The sequence below is a fragment of the Nerophis lumbriciformis genome, linkage group LG13 (assembly GCF_033978685.3).
Source record: "Nerophis lumbriciformis linkage group LG13, RoL_Nlum_v2.1, whole genome shotgun sequence".
In the NCBI taxonomy this organism is placed as follows: domain Eukaryota; kingdom Metazoa; phylum Chordata; class Actinopteri; order Syngnathiformes; family Syngnathidae; genus Nerophis; species Nerophis lumbriciformis.
This window is the reverse complement of record NC_084560.2, coordinates 32,155,421-32,171,483: the sequence shown is the minus strand read 5'-3', so window position 1 is coordinate 32,171,483 and position 16,063 is coordinate 32,155,421. Positions and strand designations below refer to the sequence as shown.

The window sequence follows — 16,063 nt, the reverse complement described above, 5'->3', positions numbered from 1 at the left end:
TTGATTGATTGAGACTTGTATTAGTAGATTGCACAGTACAGTACATATTCTGTACAATTGACCACTAAATGGTAACACCCAAATACGTTTTTCAACTTGTTTAAGTCGGGGTCCACGTTAATCAATTCATGGTAAAGTAAGGTAAGTCCATGAGGACTTTGAATATGACCAATGTATGATCCTGTAACGACTTGGTATTGGATTGATACCCAAATTTGTGGTATCATCCAAAACTAATGTAGAGTATCAAACAACAGAAGAATAAGTGATTATTACATTGTAACAGAAGTGTAGATAGAACATGTTGAAAGAGAAAGTTAGCAGATATTAACAGTAAATGAACAAGTAGATTATTAATTCATTTTCTACCACTTGTCCTTAATAATGTTGACAAAATAATAGAATGATAAATGACACAATAAGTTACTGCATATGTCAGCAGCTAAATTAGGCGCCTTTGTTTGCTTACTTACTACTAAAAGACAAGTTGTCTAGTATGTTCACTATTTTATTTAAGGACTAAATTGCAATAAGAAACATATGCTTAATGTACCCTAAGATTTTTTGTTAAAATAAAGCCAATAATGCAATTTTTTTTGTGGTCCCCTTTATTTAAAAAAGTACCGAAAAGTATCAAAAGAATTTTGATACCGGTACCAGTACCAAAATATTGGTATCGGGACAACACTAGGGAAAAGATGGATACCCAATTGTGTTCATTTCCCTTTATTTTATTGCAGTATCTGTATTATTTAATCAATCGTTCATAAAATTAGTGCATAGAATAGTCTTGCTAACAACAACAAACTACAATCCAAAAAAATAATAGTTTCATAAATTTCCCCCAAAAAATTATTCAATAACTTGCTGGGAATCAGCGTCCTCTGCAGTGGACATTTCTTTTGTCAGTCACACATTTTGGGGGGAAAAACACAAATGTCCACTGCAGAGGACACTGGGTTAATGTTGTCCATGTTGTAACACACACGTTAAAGTTGCACGGACTCAACAATTCCTGCATGAGTAAGCATTTGGCAGAAGACATTTTAGGGGAAATGGGTTGGGAAAGACCCAGACTCTGGGTGGGCGGCCATCTGCCTTGACTACTCATTCAAATTGTTGTATGATGACAATAAAGATGAACAATGCTTCCTTGTGATGATTAGATTCAGACTTCAACTCTGACTATTTTAGGGCCTAAACAATCTGAAGGCTCTCATCTTCATGTCCGCAAAAGAGCGTTTTTTTTGTTTTGTTTTTTTTTATCTCTAAATTTATCCCGCTCCGATCTCTTCTGGAGGCGAGAGCAGGTGGAAATGACAGGGGTCCTGGCCTACGCTTTTTGGGCAGATGGGTGAACTCCATGACCAACGCTACAAAGCCCACTATTCAGGAATAGCACTGATATTGACGTCGCCATCACGGCGCACGTACGCCTCTTAAATGTCAATTGTTTCAGCCTCCAGCGAGAGTTTAAAACGAGCGTCGTACCGTCCATTTTTTTTGGACATCTCTAGAAACCATGACTTCTAAAGGAAGATATCAGAACATCGTTGATGGCAAACAGAACTAGCATGGCCTACAAATGTCCTCTGCAGTGGACAATTTGTGTTTTGTATAACAAGGCTGTTTTTATTTCCGAAACTGACAAAAAAAGACCAAAGACAAATGTCCACTGCAGAGGACGCTGGTTCTCATGAGGTCATAACCCACTCGATTGTGATTCTTCATTCCCAAAATGCATCATGCTCCCCGCGCTTTTGGCAGTAATCCGTGATGCCAGGTGCAAAATTACCGCATTTTCATTGCTCAGCTACAAGAAAATAAAACATTGTCCTTTACAATTATAAAAGCTTTTTACAAAAATCTACTACTCTGCTTGCATGTCAGCAGACTAGGGTAGATCCTTCTGAAATTCCTATGTATTGAATGAATAGAGAATCCTTTTGAATCGGGAAAAAAATCATTTTTGAATCGAGAATCGTGTTGAATTGAAAAAAAAAAAATCGATTTTGAATCGAATCGTGACCCCAAGAATCGATATTGAATCGAATCGTGGGACACCCAAAGATTCACAGCCCTACTATTTGCTAAAGGAAAACAAAATGATCCAACATACAGGGCATCCGGAAAGTATTCACACTGCTTCACTTTTTCCACATTTTGTTACAGCCTTATTCCGAATGTAATAAATTAATGTCCTCAAAGTTCTACACACAATGACCCATAATGACAATGTAAAAAGCTTTTTTTTTTCTTTTTTTTTTCAATTTAGCAAATGTATCAAAAATAAAAAGTCACATGCACATACGTTTTCACAGAATTTGCTTAATACTTTGTTGATGCAATTTTGGCAGCAATTATAGCCTGAAGGCTTTTTGAATGGCACAACTAACTTTAGGCAGTTTTGCCCATTCCTCTTTGCAGCACCTTTCAAGCTCCATCAGATTACATGGCAAGTATTTGTTTTCACCCAGGATGTCTCTGTACATTGCTGCATTCATATTTCCCTCTATCCTGACTAGTCTCCCAGTTCCTGCCACAGAAAAACATCCCCACAGCATGATGCTGCCACCACCTTACTTCACTGTAGGGATGGTATTGGCCTGGTGATGAGCGGTGCTTGGTTTCCTCCAAACATGACACGTGGCATTCACGCCAAAGTGTTCAATCTTTGTCTCATCAGACCAGATAATTGTGTTTCTCATGATCCGAGAGTCTTTCCTGGTGTATTTTGGCAAACATTGTACTGACAGCGTGGCTTCATAGTAAAAGAGTGCGGATACTAGACTGGCCTGCCTGTAGTCCAGACCTGTCCCCCATTAAAAATGTGTGGCGCGATATGAAGCCTAAAATACCACAACGGAGACCCCGGACTGTTGAACAACTTAGCTGTACATCAAGCAAGAATGGGAAAGAATTCCACCTGAAAAGCTTCAAAAATTGGTTTCCTCAGTTCCCAAACGTTTACTGAGTGTTGTTAAAAGGAAAGGCCATGTAGCACAGTGGTAAAAATGCCCCAGGAACTGTGGCAGGAATTAAGTATTAAGCAAATTCTGTTCAAACTTATGTGCATGTGACTTTTTATTTTACTTATTTCTAATATGCTTCTTTTTTCCTCATAAATAACTGCTTCTGCATCACAATTTTCTGATGTAATTCTTGCAGTATTGCAAACATTTTTTTAATTTGTGAAAATTATTTTATTGTTATATTCCAAATAATTTTAAAGACATTTTCTCACTAAAAAAAATTTCAAAAAAACATAATACTAGAAAATATAAATTTACAACTAAAATTACTACTTTTTAAATGTTTATATTCCGACCTAATTCTCTCAAGATCAAGACATTAATCCTGTTGTATTATCATCTCTAATCTTCGGTGTATCCCCAATATTATACCTTAATATACACTATATTGCCAAAAGTATTTGGCCACCCATCCAAATGATCAGAATCAGGTGTCCTAATCACTTGGCCCGGCCACAGGTCTATACAATCAAGCACTTAGGCATGGAGACTGTTTCTACAAACATTTGTGAAAGAATGGGTCGCTCTCAGGAGCTCAGTGATTTCCAGTGTGGAACTGTCATAGGATGCCACCTGTGCAACAAATCCAGTCGTGAAATTTCCTCGCTTCTAAATATTCCAAAGTCAACTGTCGGCTTTATTATAAGAAAATGGAAGAGTTTGGGAACAACAGCAACTCAGCCACATGTATGTGTGAATGTGTGTGGGTGGATGTGGAAATAGTGTAAAGCGCTTTGAGTTCCTTAAAAAAGGTAGAAAAGCGCTATACAAGTACAACCCATTTACCATTATTAGATAGATAAAATTTAAAAGATATATAATTGCATACACTATATGGCTTTTTTTGAAAGAAAGATAAACATTTTATTGATGCATATTATTTCCAGGCTTTCACGGGCCATTCAAAATGATGTGGCTGGCCAGATCTGGCCCCCGGGCCTTGAGTTTGACACCCAAGATTTGTACATGTTTTTTAAAAAGCAAGTTTCAAGCTAGTTTTTTTTTGGGGGGGGGGGGGGTTGTGCACGTAAACGTACTGTATCCAGTGTGTGTGAGTATGGAGCGCAGCGGTTGGCTTTAGGGTGGGATGGGGTAGCAGTCTTGTTTGTGAGGTCCCAGAATTTGGTGCCACGCCCCTGCTTGTGATTTTGTGCCTGTTTATAAAACTGCACATTTTATATCGGGCACCTTAAGGCACATACAGTCGTGACAATGTCATGGCTGTCTTGAGTTTCCAATAATTTCTACAAATCTTATTTTTTTGTGATAGAGTGATTGGAGCGCATACTTGTTGATCACGAAAAACATTCATGAAGTTTGGTTCTTTTATGAATTTATTATGGGTTTACTGAAAATGTGAGCAAATGTGCTTGGTCAAAAGTATACATACAGCAATGTTAATATTTGCTTACATGTCCCTTGGCAAGTTTCACTGCAATAAGGCGCTTTTGGTAGCCATCCACAAGCTTCTGGTTGAATTTTTGACCACTCCTCTTGACAAAATTGGTGCAGTTCAGCTAAATTTGTTGGTTTTCTGACATGGACTTGTTTCTTCAGCATTGTCCACACATTTAAGTGAGGATTTTGGGAAAGCCATTCGAAAACCTTAATTCTAGCCTGATTTAGCCATTCCTTTACCACTTTTGACGTGCGTTTGGAGTCATTGTCCTGTTGGAACACCCAACTGTGCCCAAGACCCAACCTACGAGCTGATGATTTTAGGTTGTCCTGAAGAATTTGAAGGTAATCCTCCTTTTTCATTGTCCCATTTACTCTCTGTAAAGCACCAGTTCTATTGGCAGCAAACCAGGCCCAGAGTGTAATACTACCACCACCATGCTTGACGGTAGGAACGGTGTGACTGGGATTAAAGGCCTCACCTTTTCTCCTCCAAACATATTGCTGGGTATTGTGGCCAAACAGCTCAATTTGTGTTTCATCTGACCACAGAACTTTCCTCCAGACGGTCTTATCTTTGTCCATGTGATGTCGAATAAGAGTTGTAGAAATGATTGGAAACTCAAGATCGCCCTGACATTGTTCTTTACAAGTGTATGTAAACTTTTGACCACGACTGTATTTGCAACAATCTTGCATGTCTAATCAGCATCTTTGAGTTCAGCTGATATTTTTGTTGAGTGTAACTTTGCAGATTGCATATTTCCTTGTTGTTTGAATCTTACGCTACTAAGTAAATGATTGCTGACTGACTGTACCAATTGCTAGTTACTGACCGCTAAATATCACGAGTAGAATCTCCCCTGCGTCACACTGTTTCCCAGTCTGGAATCGTTGAACAAATTTCACGGGCAGACTCTGAAAACCACTCGCCAGACCTCCTTCAGCAGCGCCACATGAAAACCTGCAATCATGCCTCAACATTTGGAGCCTGGCAAAATGTAATTTGGGACCAGCCTCCCAGAAAACAAGACCCAAATTGTACAGGATGTTGCTCCCAAGGAATATCTGCGCTCCGATGCTGACTCGTGACGTTCCTCCCCGACCTTTTCTCGTTGCAGGAACTTGCTGAATCCCCACGCCGCTGGACCATTCACCCGGATGACATCATCCTTGGCTCCCGGCGTGCCAACTCTGCTCAATAAAGCCCAGGCGTGTTTTTTCGGGAGTGTGGGAGTGCCTCTGGTGCACTGAGACGAGAGGGTGAGAGAGAGAGCTCTTTCTACTGAATTAGTCATGACAAAAAATGTGATGGTGCTGCTGCTGGTCAGCGGTCCTCAATAAGTTACTCTAAGTAAATTGGATCGTTCACGTCCTTCCTTTTAATGAAATGGTAATACCATACAGATGAAGGTGAAATAATACATAGGAAAACATCTGTCATTTTTAGGTAAGTGTACCCTATTAGAGTTGTACAATATGCCGGTACTAATGAATCCAAAACCTTTTTTTTTTTTCTTTACTGACATGACGGGGCGCCATCATCATGTCGTGAAATTGCTGGAAAAACAAGCAGAGGAGCATGTGAGGCAACGCACACACACAGAGTTTTTACAAGCAGACACAGCGTGGAGACAGAAAAGGGAAAACGGACGCATCTTGGCTTAAAAACTAACGATAAAGGTGAAGTTATAACACTGAAACGCCTTCAGGAAGAGGTGCTTTAAGACAGTGGTACCCAACCACCGGTCCGGGGACCGGTACCGTTCCGTGACGCATATGCTACCGGGCCGCACAGCAACATTAATTGTGTGAATGCTTTGGAGCATTCACACAATTAATAAGGTTTTCTACACCAAAATTAATAAATTTTTATTCAACTTCTTCTTCTTCTCCAGATTTTGGCGCGCTCTGCTTTCCACTTTTTTCACCCGATTCAAACCATTCCAATCGCAGGCTTTCCGTTGACATTGTCCCAAAATTTCCAGAATTCCAGGTTTTCCGGAACATTTTTCCCATTCAAAATGAATTGGCCATTTTTCAAACTTCCACCATTTACACATTTTTCAACCGATTCAAACCATTCCACCTTCAACATATTCCACTCATCCTGGACATTGAAACTATAGTTTTTTCAAGTTAAAAAAAATTCCATTTTATTTTAAACCCTTTTTTGACCCTTTTTTCTGGCAACTACTCCTTCCACATTTTTCAACCCATTTCAAATTCCGGGAATTCCTTAATACCGTTTCTCAATTAAAGATGTTACTATTTCAACATTTCTCGACCGATTTTGAAAAATTCCAACACCAATCGTTTCAACTCATTCCGAAGATTCTATTTTTTTTTTTGCATTTTGCCAAAAATTCCCTCTTTTCCCGAAATCCCCAAATTTCCATGAAATTCCCATTGAAAAGAAGGGGACATTTTTCAAAGTTCCACAACTCCCACTCAAACTGTTCCAGCTTCAAAATATTCAGCCTGTTCAAGAATTGTGTACTCCCTTTCAAAAACTGTAAAAAAAATTCCCGGATTTCCAAGAATTCTCCGTTTTAGTGACATTGTCCCCATTCCAAATTAATTATCCATTTTTCACTCTTTCAAAATTCCAAAATTTTCCAACCTATTCAAAATATTCCACCTTCAACATATTCCACTCATCCTGGACATTCAAACTAAGTCTTTCCCAAGTTCCAAACCAAATTCCGGTTTTCCTGGAAATTCAAATGCTTCAACATACAAAACATTCCAACATTCAAACTATTCTTACATTCATACTTCATTCTGTCAGCATTGGAGCATTCACATGCAATTCCTTCAGGAATTGCCTCATCTAGTTAATTTAACTTAACTTTCAGATTGTAGCCAAAGGCAAATTTTTTTTGCTGTTTTTATCTGCCACACGTAGAAAGCTGGTCCGTGAAAGTAATGCATACATTAAACCGGTCCCTGGTGGAAAAAAGGTTGGAGAACCCTGCTTTAAGACATGGCTAGCTAGCTAGCGGCTAACGTCCATCCGCAGTCGGCAGTGTTTTAGTTACTTCTAAATCACTAATACTCACCTCCATGGCGACAAATAAAGTAAGTTTCGCACAAGTATCATCCCTGCAGGACGAGGGATAGCTAAACATGCTTCACTACACACTGTAGGTGGATACCGTAGCTCAGTGGCCTAGTGGTTAGAGTGTCTGCCCTGAGATCGGTAGGTTGTGAGTTCAAACCCCGGTCGAGTCATACCAAAGACTATAAAAATGGGACCCATTACCTCCCTGCTTGGCACTCAGCATCAAGGGTTGAAATTGGGTGTAAAATCACCAAAAATTATTCCTGGGCGTGCCTACCCCTGCTGCTCACTGCTCCCCTCACCTCCCAGGGGGTGAGGGTGATGGGTCAAATGCAGAGGGTAATCTCACCACACCTAGTGGTACTTTAACTTTAACCGCTAACAGCAAGCTAGTGCTCCTCAATGTAAACAAATGGGTGGATCTCATCGATTGTAACGATACCAAGTACAAGAGCCATATATAGTCGATACTACAGTGATCCCATTGATATTTGTTATCGACACAAAATCTTTTGTCATTTTTTGTATTGTTTATAAACTTTGGAAATATGTCTCTGGACACAGGCGATCTTTACTTATGACCAATGTATGATCCTGTAACTACTTGGTGTTGGACTGATACCAACATTTGTAGTATCACCTAAAACTAATGTAAAGTATCAAACAACAGAAGAATAAGTGGTTATTACATTTTAACAGAAGTGTAGATAGAACATGTTAAAAGAGAAAGTAAGCAGATATTAACAGTAAATGAACAAGTAAATTAATAATGCATTTTCTACCACTTGTCCCTCATAATTTTGACAAAATAGTACAATTAGATATGACACAATATGTTAGTTAATTAGGAGCCTTTGTTTGCTTACTTACTACTAAAAGAGAAGTTGTCGAGTATCTTATTTATGACAAACTTCTAATTTGATTGAAATAAGAAACATATGTTTAATGTATCATAACATTTTCTGTTCAGACAAAGCCAGTAATGACATTTTGTTGTGATCCTCTTTATTTTGAGAAGTATCGAAATACATTTTGGACAACCCTATTTCCTATCATGCCAAAGTTACTGTTTCGATTATGTTAACAGTAGTATGTTACTTCAGACGGTTTTTGAGTTCCAATCGTGAGAAAAGTTTATCGCTTTCACTTGTTAGACCCTTTTTTTTTAAAGAAGGTTTCGCTCAAACGCTAGCTTTTGAAGTTCCATCTTTTATTAAAGGGGAACATTATCACAATTTCAGAAGGGTTAAAACCATTAAAAATCAGTTCACAGTTTTTTTCAAAATTTTACCCATCACGCAATATCCCTAAAAAAAAGCTTCAAAGTGCCTGATTTTAACCATCGTTATATACACCCGTCCATTTTCCTGTGACGTCACATAGTGATGCCAATACAAACAAACAGCAAGGTATAGCGACATTAGCTCGGATTCAGACTTGGATTTCAGCGGCTTAACACTGTCTGATAAGATAATTACTAACAACTATGAACTAGGTTTACAGCATATGAAATACATTTGGCAACAACATGCACTTTGAGAGTGCAGACAGCCCATTTCAGGCGCACTAAGAACATATATTTTTCCACGATTTCAGCACTCAGGTTAACCATACCTAAATAGACACAAAATACTGCATTACACAAGACTACCCGAATGTACTCGAATGATTGAAAAAAATAAATGTTTTTAAGCTAAATTATTGGTAAACACAGTTTATGTATAATAATTTACGTAAAACCGCGATTAATGAATAAAGTGTTAATCAATTAATATATTCTGTAGACATACCTCATCCGCTCTCTTTTCCTGAAAGCTGATCTGTCCAGTTTTGGAGTTGATGTCAGCAGGCCAGGGAAGCTAGGGTCGATATTCTTCTCTTGATCATCTTCGGTGGCATAAGGGACGGTGTGAGCCAAGACATCCAGGGGGTTTAGCTCGCTCGTCTGCGGGAACAAACTGCCGCCATTGCTTGCCGTGCTACTGAGGTCCCTGAATTGCTCACACACTCCGGCAGATTCAATGGGGGTCTGGCGGCAGATTTCTTTGACTTTATCGTTGGAAATGCATCTGCTTTGAGTGTCGCAGGATATCCATCTCTGTCGTGGCATAGCTTTCGTCGGTAAAGTGTGCGGAACAAACGACTGACCATTTCGTCGGCTTTCCCCACACCCTCGTATTTTGAACGAATTTCATCCAATTTCTTGCCACTTTCGCATCTTTGGGCCACTGGTGCAACTTGAATCCGTCCCTGTTCGTGTTGTTACACCCTCCGACAACACACCGACAAAAGTGAGAAAATGGCGGATTGCTTCCCGATGTGACGTCATCGCTCCGAGAGCGAATAATAGAAAGGCGTTTAATTCGCCAAAATTCACCCATTTAGAGTTCGGAAATCGGTTCAAAAAATATATGGTCTTTTTTCTACAACATCAAGGTATATATTGACGCTTACATAGGTCTGGTGATAATGTTCCCCTTTAACATAGGCGCTTTTCCACCAAAAGTTCATTTAAAATAAACAAACAGCTTACAGTCTCTGAGAAGGAGTGACAAACAGTTCTCTTCATCAATCTTGCTCCAACTCTCTCTGATTGCTGTTGTCAGATCAGCTTTACAGGTTGGAGTCTTGTCAAGGACCATTTTTTCCACTTCCACCACACATTTTACATTGGATTATGATCCCGACTATTCGCCGGCCATGCCCTTGACCTTGTGTGCTTTTCTTCAAGGAAAGTTTTTACAGTTTTTGCTCTATGGCAAGATACATTATCATTTTGAAAAATGATGTTGTCATGCCCAAACATCCTTTCGATTGATGGAATAAGAGACGTGTCCAAAATGTTAATGTAAACATTTATTGAGGATGTAATGACAGCCATCTCCCCAGTGCCAGTACCTGACATGCAGCCCCATATCATCAATGACTGGAAATTTGCATGATTTTTTTCAGGCGGTCGTCTTCATAAATCTTATTGGAACGGCATCAAACAATGCAGATTCGCGATTCATCTCTAAATATGACTTTTATCTTGTCATCCATAGTCCATGATTGGTTTTCTTTAGACCAGGGGTCGGCAACCCGCGGCTCCGGAGCCGCATGCGGCTCTTTGATCACTCTGATGCGGCTCAGCTGCATACTTGTTGACCCCTCCAATTTTCCCGGGAGACTTCCGGATTTCGGTGCCTCTCGCAGAAAACTCCCGGGATTAATATTTTCCGATTTTTACCCTTACAATAATAATAAGGGCGTGCCATGATGGTACAGCATTTGGCGCCCTCTACAATCTGTATTGACAGCGTGCCAGCCCAGCCTCTTGTTTTATGCATCTTCTGCTTGCACAAGTAAGTGACAGCAAGGCATACTTGGTCAACAACCACACAAGTTACAATGACGGTGGCCATCTAAAACAACTTTAACACTCTTACTAATAATGCGCCACACTTGGAACCAAAACCAAATAAGAATGACAAACACATTTCGGGGGAACATCTGCACCGTAACACAACATAAACACAACAGAACAAATACCCAGAATCCCTTGCAGCCCTGACTCTTCCGGGCTACATTATACACCCCTGCTACCACCAAACCCCCCCCAAACTTTGTATGCAGTGTTATTTCATTTTAAATTTCAAAAGATTTTTGTGGCTCCCATTGTTTTCTTTAATTTGTGAAACTGGTCAAAATGGCTCTTTGACTGGTAAAGGTTGCCGACCCCTGCCTTAGCCCAATGGAACCTTGTTTTTTCTGTTTAGGTGTTAATGACGGCTTTATTTGAGCTTTTCTTGATTTAAATCCTGTTTTCTTTAGGCAGTGTTTGGCCGTTCATCTTCATTTATTTTGCTGTGACTTTTCTTTGCTCAAGACATTTTGCTTTAAGTTTTCTGTCCCTTCGCTTTGATGTTTTCCTTGGTCTTCCAGTACACTTGCCTTTTACAAGCTTTGTATGTGCGTACTTGGTCCAGATTTTATACACAGCTGACTGTGAACATTTTTGCAACGTTGTGTGATGATTTACCTTCTTGACCTCCTTTGTTTCAATTGACATCTCTCGTGATGGAGCCATGATTCATGTCAATCCACCTGGTGCAACAGCCTCTGTTTCTAACTGCAGACTAATAAGCACATTTCATCTGATGCAGGTGTTAGCTTTCAAAATGGAAGTTTACAGGGTGAATCCATAATTCCGAATTTAGTAATTCCATAATTTTTTCAATCTAAAAAAGGAAACTGTTACTGACAACCACCGTTTAGTTTCTTGATTTCTTTTAGTGTTTCTTAAATCCATAAAGTTGCAATTTGAAATTACTACAATTTTGTGTCATGTCCATTATCTACTTTTTTCTACAAAATTAAACCGAATGAAAATTGCCCAAGTATCTCAGTTCTATAACTTTTGCCAGGGGTTGTATATGACAGCACTTTGGTATGTTTAGGAATCTGCTGCTGATCCTGTTTTTTTTAACCGAACTCATACATTCCCGGACCGGATTTAGCCAGTCAAATAGCCCTGCCCTCGGTTAAAGTACCAATAGAATGGAAAAACAAGTTGACTTTATATGTTTAATTGTGTTTCATTGTATCCAATAAACCATATCCAATTGTATCTACAATCCACAAAGTATGTGTGTGGAGGTCTTGCTCCTCCGGGTTCTCTGGACCACCAATGATGGACATGACAGCCGTGTTCATCTTTGTGAACAATGTTTTATTTTTCAATAAGTTGTCCTTCTTGTGCTTTTCAGCCATGTTAAATGTCTCTCTCGCTCTCACTCGTTCCCCACCATCAACTACCTCCTCTCCTTCCCGACTGCTGCCTTTAACAGAGCGACAGGTGATCAGACAAACACTCACAGCTGTGTCATCTACGCACCTGTCACTAATCTCGAAGCCGATCCTGACACACCTTGCTTCGCTGCAGGTCCACAGGCCACGCTGCCCCCACAATGTGAAAATACTGTCTTAACATCACGAAATGCCACAATTTCCGACGGACATTTTGAATAATCTTCGGCAATTTCCGTAGATTTGAGGTCGGGTGACGTCACGATGGAAACGTTTCTGCACTCTGACCATATTATCAGATCAGTCATACTAGAAATACGCAAAACTTGGAAGGAGATGTGCTGTGTATCATTTACAATCCTTATGTAAGACAAGAACACATATGCTTGGCTTTCTTTTATGCATTCAAAACCGTAAATAAATAGCTAACAATTGAGTCAACAGCTCGACGGTCCTCTATAGCGCCCCATATACTCTTTCTAAAAACATCCAGAAACTGCCAACAATATTTCATTTACATGTCATGACCGGTATGTTAACCAAATATGAGTGATATTGTTATTTTAAGCAGACAGACTATTTTAGCGGTGCTTTGATAGCAGTGAGCTGTTATTGTTGGCACACTTCTGCTTCGTCCCAAACTTGGTAAAAGCAAACTCTACATTATAATTCATGCATCTCTCAACATGTAGTAGACAAATGTTGGCATGGACCGAGTGACTGGTCGATTTTGAAGTACCTCCGAGATGGTGACCAGCAACTTTTTTTTAACCTTTTGTGAGGATTGTGATTGATTCTTCATCAAAGAGGAATTATGTGAGCGTCCCGTCGGTCAGCATCCCAGCAAAAATGGAAATAGTACAGAGTTTGTTTTATTATGGTTTATTATAGTTGGTTTGTATGTTTAGCACTTAGCAATGCTGCGGATGCTATAGTGTTTCAATAAAGCTGCATCCGTTTAACACTCGGCTTCTAAAACTTATTGGTCATCCTCTGTGTGTTCGGGCTCAAAAATATAAGGTCCCGGATCATAATTTTTCCCAAAGAAATCGTTGTTGGCTCTCACAAAGTCTGCTTGATTAGCATTGATCTCTGGTCCCTACCACTACGTCACATATCATGTAACTGGCTTGCTGATTATCTCTCAATGTGGCTCGGGCATCTCTGTGAGATTGATGCTATTATCTACTTATTTGCAAACATTGGAAGTCTTTTTGTGTCATAAATCAGATGTATATGATAGGAGCTTCAATATAGAGGCAATTTGTTTTTCCACTCTACTGCTACTTAAGGACAAAACTTTCTGAAGCGCCTTCAAGACTGCAAACTGGAAAAAGGCTTGCGTGGCTCTTCCTAAAAGGGTCACATTGAACATTATAGGTAATTTTGATCTCATAATGGGGCCGTTTTTATAGTGGCGGAGAAGAATTATCCTCTCTCATAAACCTCCATAAAACCCCAATTCATCCTTGTTTGTTTTCAGTGTTGATTAAACTAACTCTAAGTGATTATATTGCCTGGTTAATTTTGTTAAGATGCACGCACTGCACTGCTCAGCTCGCCGCTTTGCTCCTGATGCTAACAAGTCATATTTGCTGTACACACAATGCTGATTCTTCCCCGCGGCCCACTGGATAAAAAGGAAAAAGACCTTGAAAGCACTCCTGCAAGCCTAATTGCCAATATCGTCATTTTATAGCAGACGCCTCAAATAAAAGCATGTTAACAAAGTACTGCTTTGAATCTTAATGTGGTCGCACGCTTCCTAGTCTTGTGTGACTAAACTATCTTGTACCCTCCCCCTTTGCAAGTCTTTGGTCACACCCCTTTGGTTTTTGTTGGTCTGTATTCTTGTTTTTTTGCTCAAAGGAACCCTAACCTTAACCCCAACTGTAACCTAACGCCTTACCAATTCACAAACCTGGACATTTCACATGTATTGTGTGTGTGTGTGTGTGTGTGTGTGTGTGTGTGTGTGTGTGTGTGTGTGTGTGTGTGTGTGTGTGTGTGTGTGTGTGTGTGTGTGTGTGTGTGTGTGTGTGTGTGTGTGTGTGTGTGTGTGTGTGTGTGTGTGTCTTCTGGCAATGCTTACTTAATGGGGACATCGCTCTGTTTACACAGTCACCTTTAGGGGACCTCTGACGGTATGGGGACAAAAAAACAGGTCTCCTAAAGGGAAACTTTTTTAAATGATAGTCAGATCCATTCTGAAGATGCCTAAGTGATTTTTAAGCTTTGGCCTATAAAACATGTTTACTGAAAAGTAAACATGTTTAACATCTAATTTGGAACTTTTTTTTTTTAATGGTCCTCAGTAGTCCCGTACAAATTAGTGTGAATTATGCAAAATTATTCAAGTTTGGTCCCCATGAACCATATTAACTCTTTTTTTCCCCCAGGGTCCCCAGTAAGAATGATCAGCACATTACTTCATCAATCCAGAGATTTAAAGACGTGTATCAGCTAACCCAAAAAAAATGTAAGCCTTCACAACCTGTGGAAAGGGTGGGTCCCCACAAGTGATGATCAAAAACTTGGTCCCCATTCCAAATGATAACCAGTGTGTGTGTGTGCGCCCTTCTTGAGACATCAACAAGGAAAAGTACCGTCCATATGAGGACCGGTGATCAAGTTAGGACATAAATCATGGTCCCAATACGGAAAACCATTGAAACTAATAGAGAATGTCTCATTTGCACCCCTGGTGGTGAAGTCTATCAAAGGATGGGATTTTTCAAATTGACTTTGTGTCGGTTTTAAAAGTGCTCCCCCTCTGGTCAACATATGTAATAACAAGTGTGTGTAAGAAATTGAAATAAGCCCTCTTTGGCCAAAATTATTTGAAAATGTATATATATATGTATATAGAGCAGTGGTTCTTAAAGGGGAACATTATCACAATTTCAGAATGGTTAAAACCATTAAAAATCAGTTCCCAGTGGCTTATTATATTTTTCGACGTTTTTTTTTAAATTTTACCCATCATGCAATATCCCTAAAAAAAGCTTCAAAGTGCCTGATTTTAACCATCGTTATAAACACCCGTCCATTTTCCTGTGACGTCACATAGTGAAGCCAACACAAACAAACATGGCGGAAAGAACAGCAAGCTATAGCGACATTAGCTCGGATTCAGACTCGGATTTCAGCGGCTTAAGCGATTCAACAGATTACGAATGTATTGAAACGGATGGTTATAGTGTGGAGGCAGGTAGCGAAAACGAAATTGAAGAAGAAACTGAAGCTATTGAGCCATATCTGTTTGAACCGTATGCAAGCGAAACCGACGAAAACGACACGACAGCCAGCGACACGGGAGAAAGCGAGGACGAATTTGGCGATCGCCTTCTAACCAACGATTGGTATGTGTTTGTTTGGCATTAAAGGAAACTAACAACTATGAACTAGGTTTACAGCATATGAAATACATTTGGCAACAACATGCACTTTGAGAGTGCAGACAGCCCAATTTTCATCAATTAATATATTCTGTAGACATACCCTCATGTCAGCAGGCCAGGGAAGCTAGGGTCGATATTCTTCTCTTGACGTTGTGAGCCAAGACATCCAGGGGGTTTAGCTCGCTCGTCTGCGGGAACAAACTGCCGCCATTGCTTGCCGTGCTACCGAGGTCCTTTGTCCCTGAATTGCTCACACACTCCGGCAGATTCAATGGGGGTCTGGCGGCAGATTTCTTTGACTTTATCGTTGGAAATGCATCTGCTTTGAGTGTCGCAGGATATCCACACATTCTTGCCATCTCTGTCGTAGCATAGCTTTC

At 39.8% G+C, this 16,063-nt stretch overlaps 1 long non-coding RNA gene across 2 annotated transcripts in view; it reads left to right on the top strand.

Moving 5' to 3' along the window:
- Positions 1 to 16,063, top strand: part of LOC133613592 (uncharacterized) — a 150,554-nt gene that overhangs the window by 36,849 nt on the left and 97,642 nt on the right. For both annotated transcript variants that reach the window (XR_012050776.1, XR_012050775.1), the window contains exon 2: positions 5,552 to 5,693. This is a non-coding gene — a long non-coding RNA (uncharacterized lncRNA). The remainder of the gene's footprint in view (positions 1 to 5,551; positions 5,694 to 16,063) is intronic.